Source organism: Fukomys damarensis, unplaced genomic scaffold (genome assembly GCF_012274545.1).
Source record: "Fukomys damarensis isolate Sample0158 unplaced genomic scaffold, DMR_v1.0_HiC HiC_scaffold_4, whole genome shotgun sequence".
NCBI classification, from domain to species: Eukaryota; Metazoa; Chordata; class Mammalia; order Rodentia; family Bathyergidae; genus Fukomys; species Fukomys damarensis.
Window position 1 is genome coordinate 42,003,482 of NW_022900916.1, and position 8,117 is coordinate 42,011,598.

The 8,117-nt window shown below is 36.7% G+C and overlaps 1 long non-coding RNA gene across 1 annotated transcript; it reads left to right on the top strand.

Moving 5' to 3' along the window:
- The first annotated feature begins 854 nt into the window (after nucleotides 1-854).
- LOC104869960 lies at nucleotides 855-7,701 on the top strand. The gene is made up of 3 exons (XR_782410.1): nucleotides 855-914; nucleotides 1,054-1,130; nucleotides 6,637-7,701. It is a non-coding gene; the product is annotated as an uncharacterized LOC104869960 (long non-coding RNA).
- Nucleotides 7,702-8,117: the final 416 nt, after the last annotated feature.

Consider the following 8,117-nt stretch of genomic DNA (forward strand, 5'->3'; position numbering starts at 1 on the left):
TTTACATAATCCTGAAAATATTTAAGGGAAAATGTGGAATTAATGGGGAGGGAGATAGTGGCATAATGTTGAGTATTTCTACTTGAGCTGATTAGTTTCAAATACTGAATGTAAGATTCTGGTATTTATGTAACCCCGTAACAGAGATTCAGAAAGGTTTTTTTGGTGGTCCAAAATTCATGTTTTCTACTTTAACTTGACCTATTATTTACAACAATGTCTTTGGTTTTGTTACATTTTACTCTAATCATATTTATTAAATATAATTGGGTACCCAAATGAACCTTTGACAGCTTTATTTTAGGAAAATATAGTTTGGGGAATTGCAACTTATCCTTTTTTCTGTTCCATCCTATGTCCTATCAAGCAGAATTCCTGCTGATTAATCTTTCTTTGGTACAATTTGTCTGTCTGTAAAAATGTCACCAAACACTATCAACTATTATTTTTCCCTCACGGCCTGAGTTCCTTTAGGAAAATTTATTGGATTTCTTTTGTTTCTGTAATAAATTACCACAAGTTTAATGTTTTAAAACAGTACAAATATTATCATCTAAAAGTGTGTTGCTGCAAAGTAGAAACCTATTACTTTTACTGCTGTAGAGGAGACATTTGACACAGGTCTCGTAGGGCTAAGGTGAGTTTGTCAGTAGGGCTGTTTCTTCCTGGAAGCTGCAGAAGAGAGAAGAATTCATTTTCCTGTCTTCTCTAGCTGCTGGAGGCCCAGCATGCCCATGTTGAGATATAACAGCTTTGCTATTCTTTGTTCTTCCAGAGTCTTATCTCCCTGAATTTCTGTGTTTGGTTACAATTAAAGAGACCTGTAATTACTTTGAGGCCACTCGTGTGATCTAGGAAAGTCTTTTCATATCAACGTTTTTGTCTCCTCTGCAAAGTCCTCTCTGCCTTGTAAGGTAACCTTCCCAGGCACCAGGGATTGGAATGTGGCCATTTGAGCGGGGGCTGTTCTTCTAAGCATATGGCTATTCCCCTCAATGAGAGCTGGCGATAGTCCTCCAAAGTGACTATTATCTGTCTCAACTTCCACCTCAGGTGTTTCTTCCTGTTTATGGTGCCTTGAATGAACAATGGAAGTGGCCACACAGAGCTGAAGCTGCTTTGCTGAAAAGGTGAGTACCGTTTTCCTCAATGTTCTTGTTTGCGATCCTTCTCTTGTGTGGTACAGATTTAAGTCTCCGAGGACAGTGCTCAAATGTATTGATCCCACAAAAATTCTGTTGTTTGACCCCTGGGTACGGTGTTCGTCTTTGACCTTCATACCTTTACTACATGGATTTTTACCTACAAAATCGTAGAGAAGAAGAAAAGAACTATTTAAGAAGTGAGACAGGATAGATTCTGCCTGAAACTGGGCAAACTACTTAACCTCTCGGAACTTGTCTTCTTATCTGTAAAACAAAGGGGGGAAATTAATACCTATCTCTGGAGATTGTTTTGAAGACTGAATGAGTTATCATTTGTTCAATCTTTTGAACAGAGTGCTGTACATTTTGTTGTACAAAGATTTAATAAAATGTAGTAAGAACAAAGGCTTTGGGGAAATATGCTATAATTTAATCTTTTAAATTTATTTTTGAATCCCTAGCACTTTTGTTCTGTGGAACTTTTTTTTTCTGAATACTTTTCAAATAATACTTATTTACATTCTACAAAAATATTTTTCTATGGAGAGCCCTGTAGAAAGTAGATATAATAACCTTTTTACATTGTGTATTACAACATAGTTGTTAAGAGATTTTTTAAATGATATTTAGATCTTTATGTTAAGAAGCACAATTAACCTGAATCTAATGTAAATAGACAAGGGGTAGTATCTAGAAGCACAGGTACATAGGTAAGTCACAATATATATTTATTTAAAAAATAAAAAGGAAAAACAATAGATATACCTTTAAAGATCTTAATATGTACTAGCAACCTACTGCAAAAAAATGTTTCTTTTGTTTGTTTACAAAATTTAATCAGATTTTTTTTTTCTTGTAACAGGGATCAAGCTAGGGTCCTTGTGCTTGTGAGGCAGGCCACCAAACCGCTGAGCTAAATCCCCAGCTTAATCAGATACTTTTAACCAGCAAGACTTTGTCTCTGAATTCTTTGTAGGTGGGTGTATTCACAAACAATTCTGATTCATTCGGGTGGCTTCAGATTTCTTTAGCTTTCTTATTATTTCTTGTGAGAAGCAGATAAAGTAGCAGGCCCTAATTGTTACATTTGAATCACAAAGAGCAAATTTTATAGACCAGAGATCGAAATGGATTTGTTACTTCAAATTAGTATCCATAAACAAGATATCTCAGGAACAATATGCTCCTTCCATGTTATTTATGTAATTCTATTCTAGTTTGCCTTCATTTAAGCTGAATTTTTCTGTTTTGTGAAAGTAGAAACATTGATTTCTGGAATATTTCAGTTGACCAAGTTCTGAATAACAAAAATTTTAATGTATTTAACTGTCTCATCGCTATAATTTCATCCAATTACTTCTCTTTGGTTTTTAGCAAAAATGAAGAACAGTTGTTCATTGCCATCTGCTTAGAGTTCTTTCACTTATTTACAGCTATTGGATAACTCAGCAGACTCCTTTCTTTTGAGTTAACAACTCATTCTTTAGCTGTTTTATTTCACGGAAATTATAAACATTTAATGAATACTATATGCTAAGATAAAAATATCCTTTTTTATAAACACAGTAGTATGGTGAGGATCAAACACATCTGACAACGGTTGGAATATGATGTATTTAAGAGTTAAACTGTAAAGAAGTTTAAGTGTTTAAGGAAGGTGTTTCAATATTTGAATATAAACAATGGCATAGGGCAGAACGTGTCTGAAGTGTTGGCTCAGTGAGAGGATTCTAGCATGTTCATTATGGGCTACATATATGTAAAACTGAACCGCAGAAAGTCATGTAGAGCACGGTGAGAATCCTGCATTTAACCCTGCAGGCAATGGGTGTCCTCCGGACAGATAGAAATGGTGAAGGAATAGGGTCAGATTACAGTTTGAAAACCACCATCTGGCTTCAGAATTTGAAGTGCAGAGTGTCAGTACAGAGTGCGGGATGACAGTGCTGGCAAAATTGATCATTTTCTAAGGGAAAGGTGAGCCTCAAAAGGTGGGAGTGGAGAGAGGCGCGTGCATTTCAGACAAATGTCAGTGCTCAGTGGTACAGTTGAGAAGACGTGTGGCACCGCATCCAAGAGCAAAAGAACAGGAACCACACAATTTTAAAATTAGAGAGAGAAGAAACCAGTTAAATCAATTTTAATAATATGTTTAATTTGACTGAATATATTCAGATAATTATTTTCAATATACAATCAATATTAAAGTATTAGTGAGCTATTTTATAATCTTCAAAATCTGGTGTTTAGTTTGCACTTCTAACATTTTAATTCAGAACAGTATATTATAAGACTTCTATGATCAGATACAGTTCATGGCTAACAAGTGGAGAAGCTGTGGGTACAGACCCTTTGCAATTCTGAAGACTGGATTTGAAGCTTTTATAATCCTCAACAAACTATATAGATTCTTCTGAACATTTTAGTGCATCATTGTAATGATTAAACGAATGCAGTTCAATAAATGATGGTTTAATATGAGAAACTGGTAGTTCACTTAGGCATTTCCTTCATGATATTAAAAAAAGAGGAAATGTATTCAAAGTTGTGAGAAAAACAATTTAAACTGATTTTTAAAATCAAGATGGGAAATTTTAAAAATTGGTTGCTTTCTATAGTCAAACCATGATTTAGAATAATTGGTATGGACCACATCCTTAGGTAAAAGGCAGACAACAAGTGAAGTAAGAATCTTAAAACTATGCTTTAATGTCACTAATGTTTTCTTTCAAAACAAAAGGTGACAGATTGGGTCAAAATAAATTGTGACATAGGGTCATTTTTTCTCATTCTATTAGTTTTCATGAACAACTCTTTTATTGTGTCTAAATGTATTAAATCTCTTGCAAACACTGCAGAAAAACCTATTACCATCAATATTTATAATGTCTCTGTGAAATGATTTATTTTAGAAGCTGAAGCAAGACTTTCCTTTCTTTGGTGGAGGTCACAAAGATTACTCTGCCTGCTTTTGATCATGCCTACCTGGTTGATGAATTAAAATAGTCAACACATCAAACCAATTTTTAGATGTTTTCTCCTTTTTAACTCCACGGGAATTTTCCCATAGACACATCATAGGAGAGTTTAGCTCAAGGCAACTGATTAATCAATCATATGATTCTCCAGGCAGCTTCTCTATTAGGGAATGAACCTCTTTAGGTGGAGCAGCATAATTAAACTGTGAACAGCACAGTGGAGAGATTCCTGCTTTTACTTATTTTCCACATGGTAGTTGGTGATTTTTCTTTTCAAAATGCAATTCTGATTAAGCCATTTTTTAGTTCACCACACTGCAATGGCTCTCTACTTTTAAATCAAAATCAAAGTCTTTAAGATGACTCACATGGCTCTGCACAGTACACATATCCCTGAAAATTAGGTTTTTTTTTACCTTGTCCACTATCTATCTGTACCTCTTCTTTCTTTCTTGACCTAGATATATCCACACTCCTTGCTCTCAGCCTTTCAGCTAAACTACTGTTCTATGGTTAATTGGGCATACAATATTTTCCCCTGCCAAGACTGTTCCACAAATGATTTTGTATATTGGGAATAATATGTATCTATCAACAGTGTTTTTAGCCTCATATGTGGGTTTAAAAACAATGCAGGCAGGTCCTACATATTCTTTTTAATTTTTTGTATATTTTTGCAATACATAGCAATTACATTCATCTTGTACACCCCTCTCCACTTTCCCCAGGTCTTCTTCCCACCTTCATTAAGTCCTATGAAAGGGTCTGGAGACCATTATGCTAAGTGAAGTAGATTTGACAAAGAAAATTAACTATCGTATTGTCTTAAATAAAGAACTCAAGATATAAACACCTTAAGGAGCAAGATTCTTCGTATTCTTTGTCCAGTTCTTCAATGGTAAAACAACCATTTGGTTACTGCAAAGATCTCTAAATTAGTCCTTCAATAACTATAACCTATATCATTCCTATTCTCAGTTAACCTTTGGCAACCATTGATCTGTTCTCCATGTACGTACCCTGTCATTTCAATAATATTCCAAGCATGGGATCATGGATTATGCAATCATTGAAATCAGCTTTTTAAAAAATTTGAATAATTCTTTGGAGATATTTTCCAGGCTACTGTGTATCAGCAGTTTGATTTTCGTATTAATTTTGCATCTGCATAATTGAAAGCTAGCACACAGAAATGTAATCACCCTTTTACATTCTTTTAGGGTAGGTACATGATTCGTTCAATTTTCTTTGATCTGAGGTGTACAAAATTTTCCTCATTCCTACAGGATATTTCTTTAGCTATAGAATTCTGAGTTGCCAACTATTTTTCCCCCAGCTCTATAAAATACTGTTCCCATTCCCAAGGCTTCTTTGGCATGAAGCCATACCAAAGTCAGGTGTGACTTAAATTGATTTTCCTATATAGGTGAGATGCTGTTTTTCTCTGGCTGTGTTAATGACTTTTTTCTCTCTTTTTTCAGACATTTTCAGAAGTTAAATTAGGGTGCTACTTTTCATGAATTAAATTTTATCTTGTTACAGGGTTCACTGAGCTTCTAGAATCTACAGATTAATGCCTCTCCTCAAATGCAATATTCATTAGCTTTTTTCTAGTTCTCTAAATTCTTTGTCCTCTCCTCTCTCTTCTTGGGCTCCATAAATATGAATATCAGATTTTTAAATTATTGCACAAATCTTAAAGGGTCACTTTTTCCCTGCATTTTTCCTATATCTCAGATTGTGTACTTCCATTTCCAGATTCTGTGTTCTGCTGGAGAACCCATTTACTCAGTTTTCTTCATTGAATTTGAAATCATCCTGGTTCTTGGAATTACTACAGATTTTCCACTGAAACCTAGACATTTTCTAATTATGTTCTGAGAATGTTAAGTATTACTGAAATATTTTTCCCCTGTGATAGTGCTTCAGCAAAAGGAGAGGATTAAGCACACAGCCTTTTTATTTCCAAGAGAATCTAGATTCCTTATATAGCCTATATTGACATGTGAATGCCAGCTTCCTGTTGCTTCTGGGCAAGAGTGAGAGTTAAGTCCCATAAATGGTCTCTACTGACCAGACAGTGGCTGTGCCTCATTGTGTGTGGGCGAGAGTTAAAGTTCTGACTTTCTGTTCAGCTTCCTCGACAGCATCCTAGTGTGCATGAGAAGGACATTGCCTCATTGCAGGGCCGCGCTGAAGCCTCGGCGATGTGATTTGCATCGACATTATGAGGGGTGCTAATTACTGGCTAGAGTGGCTTCATTCCATCTCCCCAGTTTGGTTCCCACACAATCCCTTCTTAACTGTTCAGAGCATTTTTAGAGTTTTCCAGGTTAGGATTCTAGGTTCCCCATAGGAAGGGGCATGAGCTCAGTTTTCCATGAGATTTGGTGTGTAAAAGTTACCTGTCTTGCTAATGTTTCTTTTCTCGTGGTTAAAGAGATCATGTTTTTGCTTTGACTTTTGGTCTGTACCTGTTGCTGTTTTACTACTTTTTTCTGTTCCCAAAGTAGTATATAAAAATTGTGTTGCAAGTGAACATGGAGGCCGCTCCTGAGGCCAAAAAGTCCTCTGATTCAGGCCACCCTGTGGCTTGAAGGAGCCAAAGGGAGTAAGAGCTTCGGCCAAGAAAAGACCACAAGAGAAGAGCAAGGTACAGAATGCAAGGGTTTATCTAGCACTTACCGCATTCACAGCAAGATGGAGGGGGTCAAGAAGTCGGAGGTGGCACCACCATTACAGAACCTTTCTTCCACCCTGCAACAGCACTGCGAGCACGGGGTGGGGGTCCAGCCCGCAGCACTCACGAGATCTGGAGGCCGATGCAGCCCAGCGTGGAGGGTTCTGGACGGCAGAGTGAGGATCCCAACAGCTGTGGAGCGCCAGCAGCAGGTCTGCTGAAAACAGTGTGGAGCAAAGTCCACCAGCACTGAGTCAGAGGCTGAGTAGGACAGCAGCCAGAGGCTTCCTCTTCTATGCTGTGAGGAGTTTGCTACAAACAACATGTGTCGATTTTATGGTGGTGAAAATATATTTTTATTTATGGTAAAAATATATCGTTTAGAAAGCATTTATTTTTTCAAAGTTTCTCAAAAGGAGTTCACGAAGTACGTTTGGCAGGCAGACTATGTGTATCACACCTTATGGTTAGCACACAAGTAGTCACACAGGTGCACAGGTTGGATGGTTATCACACCGGTCACACACGAGTTTAGACTCAGAGAGTTAAGTTGGGAACCAGTCAGAAGCTTAAGATGGCATCAGTCCTGCTCTCATCAAAGTGGCACAAAGAAAACCTATGGAATTTACCACCCTTAGGTTCTGGGGCCTCTAGATAGGTTGCTTTCCTCTACCCATCTTTCACCCTCTTCTGATGTTTGGTTCATATGTAATGTCAGGAGTTTTCCTTGTGCTTAGAGTGAAGAGTGGGAAAACCTATGTCTACCCCATATTGCCAGAAGTGGTCATGAAGCTTGGCTTTAAATAAATGCTCCTCTTTAGATCTTCGTGTAACATCATTCTTATTAGACCCCTTTCTTGAGGCAATTGATTATTAGAAACATGTATTTGTTTCCCCTGCCATGGATTTTTAAATTAAAATATTTTTGTTAATTTGACTGATTATTTGATTAATGTGTCTTCATTGGATTCTAAGCTTTATATGAGTAATGCATATATGACTATGTTCAAATTACCATTTTATTGACAATGCCAGACACTTCTACCTGGGCGTTACTAGTAGACTTTTAGTCATATTTGGGAATGAAGAAGGGCTGTCTAATAAAGTAAAAAAGGCGTGATTGTGCAGTTATATATTGCTACTTGACTAGCTGTGGTGTAAGTTTGTTTTTATGGTACAAATCTTCACATAGTATGTGGCACAATGGCAACCAATAGCTATTAATTCCTAAAACTGCAATCTCGTTCCATTTTGTCCTTGTGTCTTTTTTGACAAGCACATCTACCAGGATGTGGTAGAAATTCATTAATTATC